We start from the raw sequence: 16,580 nt of genomic DNA on the forward strand, positions 1-16,580 counted from the left end.
GATCTGACTGTAGGAGCCAAGATTGCTGTACGGGGGTTTCAGCCCATATTGGCAAACTCTCTTACTCCAGCATAATTCCTGTTGTCCTCAGATTCTTCTCTAGGATCCACTGTTCCACACAAAATTACGCTTCTCTGCTGTATCTCCTTGCTAGGGACAGGAGAAGGACATGCTGCTTGGTGGTCTTCCTTGCTCCAGTGCTGGTACCAGTGGGGCCAAGTGGTCTGGTACAGCACATGCTATGAGGCTGCGGGTGCCTTGGGCGTGTTGGTTCTCCATCACTGCCGAGAATCCCTCATGTATAGGATGATGATCACCTCGTGGTGCTAACTATCATTAGTTCAAACTTTGAAGCCTCTCAAAAATGTAACAGGGAGAAGTTATTTTAGATAGTGCGATCGTGCTCTAGGAAAGATGTGCAGATACCCCCTGTGGTGAGTGTGCTTTGAGATGATGCTTCTGAACGTGTTGTTCATATACAGCCTATGCACCAGGCAGGTATGAGAACGGAAAGAATAAAAGGTGGGCAAGGATCACTGGAAACTAGGCTGAAAACCAGCTGAAGGGTTTGATTGAAGTAAGGAGGACAGCAAGGAACTGATTCTTCACTTTCTTGTACCAGTTGAACTTGATTATCCTTGTCTGAATTACTGTTTCATTTGATAGAGAAGTGGTTTTGAACTAGCTGTTGTTTGAGGTCTGGTAATTGTAAAGAAGGGTGGCCCTTGAAGCCGTGGGTGTATTTCTCCTCTAGTACTGAGGATGAGGATCAGCATCAGGATGCAATTCTGTTAGGTAGGTGTGGATAAGTGTAAGTCACCATTTTTATTTTTATTTTTATTTCCCTCTATGAGTCAGTGCTATTCAACAGATATGCTGAAGCATCCTGGACTACCTGAAATGTCTCTGAAAATTCCACCCCATCCCCTGTAAAGCTAACTACATTGAAGTAATCGTATACAAATTAAATAAAAGATTAGAGAAAAGGGGTAGCTGGAGAATAGCTCTTGTTTTCCTGCTTCTGAGGTATTTTTATTCTGCAAATACGTTTAAGAAACAAGACCCGTGGTCTCTGTGCTATTTTTTTTACCTAGAGCAAAGTCATCTTGGTTAGAAACTCTTGACAACCAGTGTTCCTTCCCATGCGTTCCCCTGGTCCCTTGCCTACCCATCACCAATGCAAAGAGTTTGCTCCTAATAGACACGCTAACTTGTATCCTGGACAGATTTAATTTGGTAGGGTTTTGGTTAGCATTTTGAAACTACAGCAGCTTGTTTGAGTATATATTGCACTTCTCCCTGCAGAGCATAACAAATGCGTGGCTATTAAGCCGGGGTAGGTTCTAAACAGAAAGATATAGTATGTGTGTTTGGGCACTGGGGAGAAACATAATGCTCGGGGATTCTCAATTCAGAGAAGCAGCAAATGCTCACAGGTTGCTGTGACAGGCTCTGCAGATGACAAGAACACCAGTTCCAATGAAACCTTGCCACCATCATTTGTGGAAATCCTGATTACAAATTTCTACACGAAGCCCTTGCTGTGAACATTCATAGATTAAACTAGACAGCTCCTTTTCGACTTTTACTTCATCTTTGCTGTGTTTGCTCCTGGGGCCATCTACAGCACATTTTCTGAGATTTAGAGAAAGAGTGAAAAATTACAGTGCATGTAGTGCCATAGGAACATTCTTCAAGATACTGATTTTTATGAAAAAGGAGAGAGGATGGATTGAACACCAGTCTAGTTATAATTGTAACCATAATATTTTTCAAACTAAAGGCTATTGATTGTGTCCTTGAACCACCAGTGATTGTTTTTATGAAACTTTATGTTAACCATTAAAACTATTTTAATATTTCTTGGTCTAATTAGAGTCTTCTATAGATGGCAATTAAGCAAAAGAGTTGCAGTTGGTTATATTGATGTTAGATCAAAGTCTTGCAGCAGTGCTAAAGTTAAATGCTGTCAGCAGCGCCCATCTAAAAACTGCGTGTGTTATTTATTGCGTGCTTTGTGTATCACTTGGAATCCAGAAATGCCATAAATACACTACAACATTCTACGTAGGAAACCTTTTACCTTCTGTTCTGTACAATACAGGTACTTTTGTAATTGTATTTTTAGTGATCTGTTTCATAATAAATTGCAGGTAATTTAAGGGGTGACATGAAAAAGGAGCCTGCATCTCACTGAACTTTCACATGGACTTTTAACTAGCTGCTTAATATATGCTGATTAAGATTAATGCTAGAACAAGAAATCTTGTCGAAAATACAATTAAAATTATATCATGCGGTGCCATTTTCTATTCAATCTTGGGTTGTACTTCTTGGATCCCAAAATGTCATCCCAGGATATGGATTCAGTACTCATTCTAAAAGAAGTCTGAACGTCTCGGTGCAGCTGTGTTCTAGTTCTGTTGGATTTTCTACTGGTCAGTTAGATGGAAGCTGGTAAGATTTGTTATGCCTTTGCCATTAGTATTAATTTTTATTATTTAAATTAAAAGTTTCTGAAAGATGTTCTTTTATGCTGTCATCGTTCAAATGTTTTGAAATTACTGCACAATATTTTGAAGAGTTGAACTGGGCCTTTCTTTATATTTGCGACTGATAACATGAAGTATGTACCAAACCAGTCTGCAAACACAGAAGCTTTATCTTTTTGTTAAAGTAAGATAATGTTTAAGATATTTATAGAAGTGTTAATTTAGGAACAAAATGTTAGGTATTTGTGACTGCTAGCCAAACTCCCAAGTTAACAGATTGAAACAGTGACATGCGTTGGGAGTGAGGAGCTCCTCCCAGGGCACATCAGCTCAGAGTTGGGGCTTCAGCTTGGTCCTGAGAATAGGAATGTGTAAGACTCTTCTAAGCACCTCAGGGAGAAAAATCTCATATAGACATCAGTACACTGGCACTTCTGAGAGCATTAGGTGGCAGACATTAGGCCATAACAACAGTGAGAGAAGGGAATTGTTTTCTATTTCTATGAAAGAAAGAAAGAAAAGAAAAAAAAGCTGTGGTTTAATTGCAAAAACAGTCTGTGAAACTTGTATCATAAATGATGATAGCTAAAGAGCCATTTCTGAGCAAGGATGTGCATGTTGACAGTGACCTTTTTAAATTAACTTTTACCTAGAGTGTAGAGGCTTAAAAACAGCAGCACATGTTGTATTTTTTACTCAAAACACATCTCTATTCAGCATAATGAGGGTTCGGCTATCGCGCTGTGCATATTTGTCCATTGCATTGAGCTGTGGACCTTCTCACACTTGGTAATCAAAACTCTGATTCTTCTTATGTTCTGAGGTGTAATTTTACTTTTCTTATTCTTTTACTTGTTAATAAGAGCTAGAAGTCAAGCCTATTCTTTTAGTTGTATAGATACCTCTTAGATGTACATCCCAAACTGTGTGTTGTACCTACATGAGTGGGGAGGTAAAATTTCTTTGAAAGCAAAGTAAGAGAGGAGACCGGTAAAAAAAACCTGTTTTTTTGGACAGCTTATCAGCTGTCCAGGAACGTTGTTATTTTTTCCTGGAAGTAGCAGTGGAAAAACTGTTTCTTTTTGTGTGGTAGGAGATGCCAGGTGTGCTATGTGCCTGGCTCCGGGACTGTGCTGCATCAGCAGGTCTCTGGGGTGTGCAGTACTTTGAGTCTGTGTTCAGCAAACAATGTGCAGGCTTGCAGGATTAGTTTTTCTTGTATTTTTTTAAGACAAAACAAAAATAGTCACACTGTGTTGTTACTTAACACCCCAGCAACAGCGTTTCATAGCCAGCTATCATAAAAAAAAAATAAATATATCCTTAAGCAGAATTACAGACACCCAAATTATTCTGTGCCTACAAAGGTGTTTTCTGGTGAACTGACTTTGCTGGTAATATGCCTACATGTTATAAAGCCAGTCAGCATCATTAAAATACAAGACTATGAGAATAAAAACTGGAGCTTTAATTTTTTCATAGCATTACTTCCTGTGTTGCATAATGGAATTATTTCAGTAAGTTTCTCTGTGTCACCCCAGTTGTTTCACTTACGGTGATTTGTTTGCTGGTTGGATTTGCATCCATTCAAAACATGAGGTCCTGAGTGCTAGCCCTTTCCAAGAGCTTGCTCTCCATACCTTTCTTCTATAAGCCTTTTATGCTCCACTTGGTTTTCTCAATACTCAAACACTGAAATTATAAAGGGGAGTTTTGTGAACTTCTTGGTAGAAGTACACAGTTTATCCAAGATATTTAATTTTAATGGGTTTTTTTGCTATTGTTCCCTAACGCCAGTTCAAATAACAAAAGGAGTGGTAACATCTTTTGGTGCTTTAGTACATATCTTCCTTGAAATCTTGACCACTTCTGTTTCTTTGTCACCATCCTTGCTTGATTTCTTATCAGTCTAATCACTCTTTCACAGAACTCCCACCTTATCCCTATTTCAGCTTTCTTGGGGTATCTTTTTTTGCCCTTCCTCTTAATCTCTTTGATATTTATCAACTATTTGGCAACCACTTTTGAAAACCCAGATTTATCTTGCCACAGCAGTTCTTACAGACCCTGCCACACCTCTTCCTCTCATTCTTTTCCAATTCCCCAGAGAATGTAAACATGCTGTCTGTCCCAAAGGATGTCAGTGCCTAGAAATTACTTATTCTGCCATCTTTCTAAATCACTTGTATTTTTGTTGTATCTATTATTAACAAATTCCTCTTTTAATAGTCCTGTGATGATACAGCCTTTCCAATAAATCTAAAGCTTGTCGAAGCTCTTAACTCGTATGTCAATTACTGCAGTGACTTCTTTTTTTCTTTTTTTTTTTTTTTTTTTTTAATCTAAAGACTTCAGAAAGCTGCTTCTTGCTTGCTATTGCTTTGACATTTACACTCTGTCCCACAGTTTGTCGTCGTCTTCTTCCCCACTTTTGAGATGGTTTATGACCTTTCCCATTGTGGAGGCGACAAGGAGAGATCAGCTTCTGGCTCCAGGCAGTCATTTCCCAGCCCATTACCTTCTTGTTACGTTTTTAGAGTCCCACCTATGTGAATTCCTATGCTGCTCTGGATTTATACTCAAAAAACCCCACCTTAATCCTGTGAATCTGCCTCATTGGTACTATAAAATGCCTTCTGGAAGTGTTTCTGTGCTGGGATGCCTACAGTAAACTTTGAGCATAATCCAGCAAGTTAATATGCTGTTAGATAGAGTTGAATAATTTCTTTCTGCTTTCTTGTTTGGCCATGTCATCTTTGGGAGGGGGACTTCTGTCTTGTACTGCAAGATCTTTGGGACAGCGATGGTCTACTTCATTTTGTTTTGATGAACTTTTACTCTGTGAAGCCCTGGCCCGTGTCCTTGACAAATCTCCATTCCATTTGGAGTCTGTTCTGTGCCTTGGGTTGGAGCTTCCACGATTTGGGGAACACAACTGAGAAAATGCCTCACCTCGACACAGCTTGCTTTCTCTCAGGTCTGTGAACAGTTTAATTGCTTGTTCTCTGCAAATCCCACCAATACACTGTCCTTGTTATTTTAGACTTGTGAGTTCCATGAAGCTTCATTTATTTTTGTGTTCTCATGTTCCTAAGCCCTTTCTTTCCGTTTTTACTCTGGTGTCCAGGTAAGGCTAGGTGTGCTACTTAACGCCTCAATTTTGTTCATCTACACATGCATCTGTTTCTTGGTATCATGTAGCTTCTAGTGTGGACCTGATTTTTTTCTTTTGATTTTTTTTTTTTTTAAGATTTCTCGCAGTAACTTTCTAAAAATATTTTCTGGTGTTTTTATCTCATGGAGCATTATGTAAAAAAATATGACTTGAATAGATCATATACAAAAGTAAAGAGAAAATGTGAGGCTATGACTGACTGCAAACAGAACTTTGCCAATTTAACTGAATTTTTACAGTTCTATAACTCAAGAAATGCTTTGGATCTCAAAACTGAAAGGTTTTCAATAGCTCCGTAACAGCATCTAATTGTTCTAGCTATTTATAAAAAAGAGAAATTGTGAAACATGGAAGTTCAAAAGCTAACTATTGCACATGCCCAACAATCTTTTTCAACAATAATATCATAATGATTTTTAGCTTGAGGACTTTGTGCTGTGCATTTGTAGCCGCCAAATTGACACGATGGAGTGTAATAGCTCCAAAGCAGCTATTACAGTCTGTTGGGTAATTAAAAGCTAAATGGAACGTTGAGAAATGATCCGTACAATCGGATTGGCTAATTTGTTCACTTTTGTAGATTTAAGTCACTCAAGATGATGTTACCATTTATTTTTTTTAAGTGGGTTTATATTGTTTAAACCACCATGAAACCCAATTCAGCCTCAATATGATGTTAAGGAAGATGTCAAGCTTCCTCGGTTTTGTGAATTTTATATACATTATTTTCATTTCATGGTATACTTTCACACTTCTGTTGTCCACTGAGCTCATAATGGAGAGGATATTTTATTTGGAAATTCCTGAGAAATATGACACAGCTTATTTGCAGTTACTGGCGCTACAGGGGCACAGCATCAAGAACAGACTTTTCTGCTGGTACACCACATCCAAGAAGCAGCACAGGGATGCAGGGCATCCCCCACGCTGTGTGCCCTGGGCTTGGACTGGGGTGGGGACCAGAGGGGCAGATGTGACACCCTCACTGCCACTTTTGTTGTGCTCCATCTAATTGTAGGTGGCTGTAGCCCTAAATGGTGGGGATGCTGCAGAGTTGTTTCCATAGATATTGAAGCATTTCTTTTGATGATAGATTTCTTAATCTAAAGCTGTATGAAAGTATGAAGTAATCTTATATGACCTTCTGTATATAATAGGTCATCGTTTCACTGAGAGATCCTATATTGAGCACAATGTCAAAGTACTCTACTCTTTGAGCAATTAATTGGGAATGAGTCTTAGGAACAGAAAGAGAGACACCAGGGTACTGAGGATCCTCCAATGGCAGGAAGGTAATTAGATGAAATTTGTGCTACAGATTCTGTTCTTGCAGGTATTTTGCCTGATTTTACCTTTTGTTTAAGTAGATTTAGATATGTTTCAACTTTATCAGTTCTCAAACAGTGAGACTACAGTTTTCATTTACAAAAATCAATTTAAAAGATTGAGGTCTGTTAGAAGTTGACTCTCCAGCTGTTCTTTTCGACCAAGAAAGCACAAACGTATGACAATAGAACTTGTTTTGCAAACACTTGCCCCTTAGAAGGGATGTCTGGGGGGATGAATGAAAGGTAATCATGGCACCAGTAATGAAAATTGATCTTAATGCTGTTACAGTTACAACCTTACAAATATTAAAGCTTGTTGTCAAATTAGTGAACATCTCCAAAAGAAAAGAGAGAGGGAGAGGGTGTTTGCCTGGTGCCACTGAGCAAGGTAAATGTATTTCTGCAGTTGTTCAGCCAGCTGGTATTTTCTTAGCCACAAAATTATGGTATAATATGAACTCTAAAATGTAGTTTTATAAATGTACATGGAGTTTATATGTGTAGTTAACATAATTGTAACAGTGATTTTCAAGCTCTTTTGGCCATAGGAGAACAGATAACTGCTGTAGGCAGGTCTAGACTGATCTCCCTTTGAACTCTATTTTGACTTCATTTTTATTTCTTGTAACCTGTGAACCTTTAGTTGGAAGCTAGATTTGTACCTTAAGAGAGGACCTGTGGTCTCACGTCCTGGCTTTAATGATTCTGCTGTCACATTCCAATGGAACTTTTCTACGGAGAAGCAAGCACTTGTGGCTTTCAGCCTGGACACCCCGATCTAGTAGGAGGGCTCATCGGCATCCTCAGACCACGTTCTCAACAGATCTCATTTCTGTCAGGCATTACTCATTCAGTAAACCATTCCTTCCCTTCTGGACAGCAGTGTTTCTTTAAGAGATGGAGTTATCATGACTGGATTTATATATAGATACATACCAAATCATAAGATAAAATAAATTACTTTTGCCTCCTCAGTTTAAATGGATCAGTGCCAAAATCTCCTGGCTGAGGATCTAACCCGTTATGGCTATATTTAGTAGTGAGGTTCTAAAACCGTACGGAGACAAAGAGCAAATATTGGCTTCTGTACAAGGCGGGGTGTGTGGGGGGTGTGTGCGTGTGAGAATGAGCATCAGTTTGCAAGTACAGGTTTGAAAAAATCTGTCTTTTAATTGGGAATTGGAAATACAGTTCCAAGATTTCTTTTCCGATCCTAGATTCTACATATGCCTACATTAATAATATACGCCTACATTAAACATTTTGTTAGTGCATGGGTGGTCAGATGTGCTAGGCAAGTTGGTGGTCAGGTCTGCGTTGGTTATCTTTGGAGGTTTACAGTCCCAAATATTCATGGAAGTGTCCTAAGGAGCTGGATTTCCCTGAGATGGGGATGGATTGGGTTTGAGGCTTAAAAGTCCCATGAATCTGCAACATTAGGATGCCTTTGCACTGTAACTTGTTTTCCAAAGGAAACACCCCAAAGTACCAACCAGAAAATGCTCTACACATACTAAACTGTGAAAACTTCATTCTATTCCAATGTAAATCTTAACTTCTGTAGAAATAAAGTTCCTTTTTTAATGTATCTTGCTTAGGGTGGCTTGCTTTTATTTATTTTTGAAATAACATTAGGATATGCTTGTTCCTACAGCTTTACTTCTCCTCACTAAGCAATTCTTGCAGGCTGTTGTCAGTTCATTTTGTGGACCTGCCTTTCTAAACTTCACCTGGTGGAGGGTCACATCTTTTTTGTTGATTCTAGAGTCCCCTGAGACATGCTCACCCTTGTAATTCAGCAGCAAGTCTTCTGCAGCTCCATCAGTGTTTTCACAGAACAAGCTGTTTCTGTTTTGTTAGTCTTTATTTAGCTACTTGTTTTTGCTGATCTGTAGGTTGAACACTTCAAACAGGCTTCATGGTGATGCTGCCAGAACTCTACTTGACAGGTATTTTTCAACCTGTCTGGAGTTAGTTTGGTTTTACTATCACTTCAGACAGCTATTGAAGCAAAAATTAAGCTGCAACACAGGTTAGACAATCCATATTTCAGGATCTAACAATAGTAGGTGTGCATTTGAACTTGTTAGAACTCTTTGACTGTAAACACATTTAAAAACTGTTTTAGCCCCAGTTACAAGCCCCAGAGGGAACAGGGCTTTGCCATCTCTTTCCTCCAGGACAGCGCACACTACCTGTTTCCCAAGTTCTTGCTAGCCTATAGAATATATTGTGAATTAATCTTCTGTGACTGAGAGAAACTTACGGTACGTGAAATTTAGAATGCTGTCCAGAGCCTTTCAAAGAGGCTTCCATCTCTTTCAGACCTCAGGCTCTAGAAAATTGAACCAAAAGAATATATGTTGTACCTCTGACAGAACTTCTGTTGTTAACTATTTCTCATCCTTTAATTTCTCTGAGTCAATAACCTGGTGTTGATGCAGTCCGGGATTTTGTTCAGAAACTCGCTCTGAGGAATGCTGCACCTGAGCTGCTGAGACAGTCACCTTTGTCAGCCTGGCTGCGACCTTGTGTACGTACTTGTCTGAAACTTCTGTTTCAGCATGGGCTAAATCCCCCTCACTGCATCGTTTTCTCTTCCCTAACTGGAGTCCCCGACAAAGCTTTTTGTTTAGACAGGGAAGGACAATTTCACCAATAAGTAACCTGCTCGTCTAATTCTTCAGTCTTACTAATAGCTAATGCTGTAATTTTAAATCTGACTGGTGCTATCAGAAGGCCAACTGCATGGTGTTAGGTGGGTCAGGACCTGCAAATTCCAGCATCTTAATTTGACCTTTGCCAATTGACTCTGTGCAGTTTTATTCCCCATCTCTTCTCCTTAATTGCAGTTGCAGCTGTGTGCCTAGCTGCTATTACAAGAACAGAATTAGAAAAATGGAAGAAGTTATTCCATGGTGCTTTGGCTCTAGGAGTAGCTGTTTAACCCTCTGATTTTGTTAGAGCCATGCATGAAATCTGTGCCTCTGATGTCTCTTCTGTCATATGTGCTTACAATGCTGAGAAAGAGCACTCTCAAAATGATGATAAAGGGAAAGCTTCAGAATTGTGATAATTTTGACACATCATTATTATGATTGACATGATAAATAAGTCAGGTCATAAGGAATAATGCAGTTCTAAATCCCCAACCACATAAGCTTGCTGAGAGGGGGGAAAAAAAGGGTCTATTAAATTTTCTGTATGGAGATTGCAGTCAGTGGTGCATAAACAATACATTCTATAGCAACCTGTTCATTGCTCAAGTTGTTATTGGCAGGCACTGTGGCATTTCTACAGTCATTAAAAGAATCTATCACTATTAATCTCCAGTCTCAAGGCAGACAGGTTTAACCTGAAGCTGATCATCAAGTAACGGTAACATATTTGTGCTTTGTTGAACGTGCCCTTTCATCTTTGGATGCCTTTCCTGTAATGTTACGAGAAGGGTTGAGGATTCTACCCTTCGTTATAAAAGTTAGTAAGCTAGTAATGTATCTTTTCGAAAAGACTTCTCCCTCCCAAACCAGAGGTATTCATGAAGGAGAGGAGTTTTCGCAGAACTTGGCAGCTCATTCTATGCACCCCCAGCACTCAGGGTATTGCTTGCTCTCTGGATTTCTTAGTCCTTGGTCTAGTGAAAGAAACCCACCCTAAAGCTGTCCAAATGTGTATAGATGTATACATGTATGTGTTCAGTGACCAGAGGGATAACTCGGTGCCTGGAAGAATATCTGGAGAGGGTTGGAGAGCATCTGGATCGGATTCCTGTTAATATTCCTCCATTAGATGGAACATTTTTTTGATGGATTGCTGAATCAAGTCCCAAAATTATGTCAGAGCGTGATGTACAAGAATGTATTTAATGTGTCTCTTTTCTTTCTGGTGGCCTAGGGAACTTAATCCCACCCTGCAGATAGATCTGTAGGTACAACCACCTGGGAAAGGGCAACTGTATGGATGAATGTATCAAGTTTCTTCCTTAGCAAGTGATCCTTGAAAGAACAGAAAGAATCAAACTTTTCACCTTCTCTTTTGCTTCCCCTTTCTCAAAGAAAATTGTATTTTCCTCTGAGAAATGCAGGAGTCTGTCACCACAGACAAATGGGAAACTGTGGCTTATAAAGGTTACAGAGAGAAAATTCAATTTATTTTTCATTCATTCTAAAGAGAAAGTCATATCCCTTCTCAAATATCCCTTAACGTCCTCTCAGAAATGGGATGACATCTGTCGTTTAAGCTCTCTAACTACTCTTGTCCCAGTTCCAACTTTTGGTTGTGGTAATCAAGTGATTAGGGAGAAACAAACTCATCCTGAGTTATGTCTTCAGAAACCATTTTTATGTGCAAATAAAAAAAATTGAGTTCCTACCCAGGAGACTTCCCTAATATAAATTATCTTGGAAGCATTTAGTGTCACTAGTGTATGTAGTTCACCAGAGACATGCCCAGCCGCCTAGCCTGCTCTGTCCAGCGTGCTCCTCCAGCTCTTGGTAGGGATGCGCTCAATCAGGAGGGGAGGCAACAGCATTTTACCCAGCACCTCCTCTGACCCTTTCAGTTTCTAGATCATTGATCAGAATGATGGACAGAGACTGGACAATAAATTCAAAATTCACAATTTTGAGCCCAATCATTCTCTTTTTAAGTTTTCAGAAGAATGCTCTTCGAGGTGAGATACCTCTTGCCCTTGGCTGTCAAGGCTCAGGCTTTTTCAGGGGTCAGGTAGCTGGTCCTTATTTTTATGTGTTTGTTTCGATGCTGCTGTATTTCCTTTCATCACCTGTACTTAAAACTTTTTGAGCTTCTACACCAAGCAGTAACCAATAGGGCTACATCTGAGCAATAAGTTAACGAGATCTCAGATTTTAAGAAATGCATTAACCTGCCTTGCTACCACACGCAAGTCCCAAATCCTGAGCCTGTGGTTTGAGTGCTGGCTGTCAGAGAGCAGCCGGGGCAAGCTGGTCCACAGGAGGAGAGTCAGGAGCTGAGGCTGACAGCAAGGTCCTCCCTGACAAGGGACACAGTCCTGCACGGTCTGGACAAGGGGCACGTCCAGGCATCGCCAGACAAATCCACAGTGACAGGGTGGGTCCTACATAAAGCCAGAAGGCCGGGTCAGCAAGGTGCAAGGCTGGGTGCAAGTTCCCCTACAGCATAGCCCAGGCAAAGACCGAGGTCCTGAGTTTATTAAATGCAGCTCCTCTCTCCATGGGTGGAGGACCTGGATGAGATCTCTCACAGCTCTTCCTCATGCAGATCTCAAGTTAGTTGTTTCTCCAGCAGCCTCATCCAAGGTTATAGAGCTGCCCCGTACCAGAGCTGCCCTCGGCCCCGGGCCGTGATGCCCGGGAGGGGGGAGAAGGCTGCAGAGCCTGCAGGTGTGCTGCCAGCCCCCGTGCTGGCCCACATTCCAGCTGGGAATGATGCTCCTCCTACTGCTTCATGGAAGTAAACAGCAACCAGGAGTTGCTTTGGGGCATATGGCACTGACCATGTCTTCGTTCATAGGAAAACTGGGAAGGCAGGAAGATGCTGTGGGTTTGCGGTGTGGGGGGCTCAGTTCAGAGGCTCGAGAGCAGCAGCACTCCGGGCTGCTTTGCTGGCTCAGTTGCAGCAGGGCAGGCAGTGAGGCCAAGTGCTCACTAACAGCAGAATTACACACCAACTGAACCCATGTTTTGCAGTATTTCAGACTGTTTTTCGGTTTGACTTCCTTATTTTTAAATGTTGAATATATGTGTCTTTGAAAAGTACAAAAGAAAGTACAGCCAAAAATTACTGTGGAAATTGAGGAGCAGGAATGCAGATTTTTAACATTAGAATATGACCTGCTGTTCGAATGGCTTTAACATACATTATGATCTAGGGCTAAGACATTCATTTGTAATACTTTTAATAGCTAATGCTCAGTTAACATGTACCAAAGTCTGCAGGCAGCTTGAAACAATAACTCTGAGAAATGCAAATTGCTCTTTTAGCATAGGCAATGCCAGTATGAGAATAAAACCTGGGAAAATACAGTATTTTTACCCCCTATCCAGTCTGCTCTTGTCCAGAGATGCTGTGAATAACTGTCCAGCGTTGTCTGAAAATTTGTGGTAGAATTTATTTTAAATTGCCGCATCACATTAACGAGTACTTCAACTGAGAACCGACCTGCAAAGGGGATGTGAGAAGGAGAGGCAGCTTCAGAGCTTGCAAAGATCCCCATGGATATGGCATAGCAGCTTCTTCTTCCAGCTGGAGATTGGAAAGGAAAAAAAAAACTTTTCCATCATGTATTTGACTACAGTCTAAAATGTTAAAAGGTCGTAATAAACAGGTCAGACTTACCTGCTGTAGCCTCATTTCAGTAGTGTTTGTCCTTGCCTCATTTTCACGACACGTAAAATGGAGATAATGGTTCCTACATCTTTTGTAGAGGTCTCTGGTGTGCTGGTAGAAGCAGTTATTATTTTTCAAGAGCACTTTCTACTTCTTACGCTTTCCAGGGGTAATAAATTGTACTTTTTAATGGTAGGAGTAAAGGTTTTGTGCAGAATTAAATTGGCTTTTGTAGACGTTCCACTTTCGCTCTTTGCTGGGTTTTACTTTTTATGCATATGTATGCATAGAGAGGAATCGGAAACAACAGAAAAAAAGTTGGCATTTAAAAATGTTTGTTTTAAAACATATTTGGTGACTCGTTCTCCTGTATGAGATAAGAAACAGGTTTGTTTGCAAGATGCTGTTTTTCCTTGTTGTCTTTTACATTGGCTATTGCTATTAATTATTACAAGAGATACTTGCGATAAATTTTATGTTTTGTGGTGAATGTCCACCCTGCCTGTATTAAGGGAAGGTTCAACCATTTAACACTTCCAAAGACAGCTCTGAGTATTGTAAAAGGATTTGCAGGAGACTCTTAATGTCTGTCAGAAATCTGGTCTTTTTTATCATGCCCATGGTCACAAACCTAAAATTTGTGAGCAGCTAAGGGAAATGCAGAGAAACGCTTGAAAGCCCACATTTCCAGAGCTTTGGGTTCACAATACAATTGAAGTGTGTAAATTTTTCCATTTATGTTATTAAAAAAAACCAAAAAACAAACACAACACCTTCTCCCCACCCAAATCAGCAACAAACCCCCACCCTCCACTTGTGCATCATTGCTTGCTGGATTGAGGCTAGGTGGTAAGCAGGGAAAGCATAAACCCAAGGCGATTTCCATGTTCTGTAAAATAAATTGCTTTATTAAGAGCATGGGGCAGGTGTTCACACAGCCCCAGAACACTGCAGGTTATGTAGCCTGGATGAGGTACTGGTACCAGTAACTACTCTGCCCCTCTTACATTGGGAAGTGCAGTGTTGCCTGTCTTCCCTTCCAAGTATCATGATCTGGGGTGCAGTAAATGCTTGAGTGTGAGGAGCTTTGTTTGTAAGTGACGGTGGGCTCTGTTACAAAGCTGCATTAAAGCATTTTGCTGAAATACCAAGTAATCCTTTTCTTTTTCAAAAGTGCTAAGTGAAAATGCATTGATTTTTATTTTCTTTCAGCAACTTCAATAGCTCAAGATGATTACTATTTTTAAGAGCGATAGAGAAATGTCAAAAATGCTTCACTTGTACTTTTATTTTTATATATCACCAAGCTTTGGGTTTTTTCAGGGTTTTTTTTGTTTGGGGTTACAGTCTTTGGAGGCAGTAGGAGGGGAGAGATTATGGTTTATTTCGAAAAGCTGCTTGTACGTCTGGGTTTTCTCAGAGATTTTGTGGTTCAGTAGATAACATATTTTATTGTCTTATGTTTGGTCTGCGCTGTAAAATTCTTTGGCTCCTGAATAGCCAACTGGTCTGGCACACCTTAATCTCTTCTTTATAATTTTGAAAAGAGAGAGGAGGAGATATAGCAATTCTGTGACACGCTGTGGGGTGTTTTCAGTAGCCTGTAGAGAGGCCAACACTAGCTTTTGATATTACATGTGATTTATTTTATGAATTATTTTAGTAGTCGTAATACTTGCTTTCACCAAAGATAAATATGGACCCTCTGAGTTTGCAGAACCGATGCCACAATCAAAAAGCTGGGCAGCAGGTAGAGCTGGGCAGGCAGCCTGGTGGGTGGGCATCCCCTGCAGGTCTCGGCTCCCACCCTGCCTGCCAGTTCTGTTTCAGCTGCTTAGTCTAACTTTCATCCCTATTGAAATGCATTTTGTGTGTGTGTATAAATGAAGTGATTCATCCATCGTTCTGTGTAAGTCGTTTTAGGAGATGGCGTGTGTATGGGAGAAAGCGAGCGGCGGTGTCGTGTTGTCAGGTGCATCCTGCAATGTTTTCTTACCGGTTTAGTTGCTCTGACATGTGATAGTTCTGTACTAACACAGCCTGTTACTGTCTGGATAGCAGAATCATATTTTTAAGTGTTATTTTGGGGGCAAATCTGAATAAAACAGGCTGATTAAATCTGAACAATATTGTTGTGTTCTGCCTAGTCACACACTGCCACTTAATTTCAGACAGATGACCCAAGGACATTTTGGAAAGTAACAAGATGTTTCTAAACCTAGGGATGAATGTATTTCTTTTTTAAACAAAATGAAATAGATGTCACTCGTATCTCAACAACCCATAAATTCATGTCTTAGACAATGGTACTTTTCCTAACATACTGTTCTCTCGTTTTATCTTTCATGTATTCCCTCTAATTTTCCTTATTAACTGTAATTCTGTTGTGACAACCTAGTGTCATATCGCAATGACAGAAATTTCAAATAAGGAGCAGCACAAAAGGCAAAGTTTTGGATAAGCTGGGAGACAAGAGCACCCTGTGGAAATAAGCTTCTGTTTTTCACTCTCAAAGTGCTGAGTCCTTGTCATGAGCAGGAGAGGCTGTCGGCCATCCGTGCAGCCCAAAACTGTGACCCAGCCCTTTTCTGAGGGGGCAAGAAGTCAACGCCAGATCAAAATACATCGTCCTCTTCAACTCCTCTTATCTGGAGGCAGCAGATAGGAAATCATAAGTACGTTAATGCAAACATCATTTATACCGGCCAAGTAAGGTACGACTAACAATTTATTTTTAACAATGCTGACACTACCCATACTGCAGAAATACTAACAAAGAGCCTTGAGTAATAACTTCCCCTCAGATTTCTTTTCACAGTACTTGCAGCGCTCTCCAAGCAGGCATTTGTGTACTGTGTATAAATAGGCACATACAAAACCTTACTCCATTTTCCAGAGAAGAGAGATGCTGGTTTATTCTCACTTCAGAAAATTAAATGCTTATCCATCTGTGGAATTATTTTTGAATGAATAAGTTTGTAGACTTTCTTTAGCTGGGTTATTGTTTGCTCTTTTGGAGCATTCTTTGCTTTCACAGTTGTTTTGTCCTTGCTACAGAGGAAATACAGCAATGTGTATTTTTCTCCCTGCTGAGGTCTGAGGCAACCTTATATTATAAAATAACCAAAGATTGATAATCAAAAAGGCTGCAAAGGGAAAGCTGCACTTTATTTAGAAGAACATCTGTGCTATAAAGAGGAAGAAAAATTCTTTCTTTTGATAGAAAAATATTTCTTCGGATTCTGAACTCTGCTG

The 16,580-nt window shown here is 40.1% G+C and overlaps 1 protein-coding gene across 4 annotated transcripts in view; it reads left to right on the forward strand.

Annotated features, from left to right (window-relative positions):
- The window catches only part of SDK1 (sidekick cell adhesion molecule 1), a 418,908-nt gene that overhangs the window by 231,277 nt on the left and 171,051 nt on the right, over positions 1-16,580 (forward strand). The gene's annotated exons all lie outside the window — the stretch shown is intronic.

This window comes from Falco naumanni, chromosome 4 (assembly GCF_017639655.2).
Source record: "Falco naumanni isolate bFalNau1 chromosome 4, bFalNau1.pat, whole genome shotgun sequence".
NCBI lineage: Eukaryota > Metazoa > Chordata > Aves > Falconiformes > Falconidae > Falco > Falco naumanni.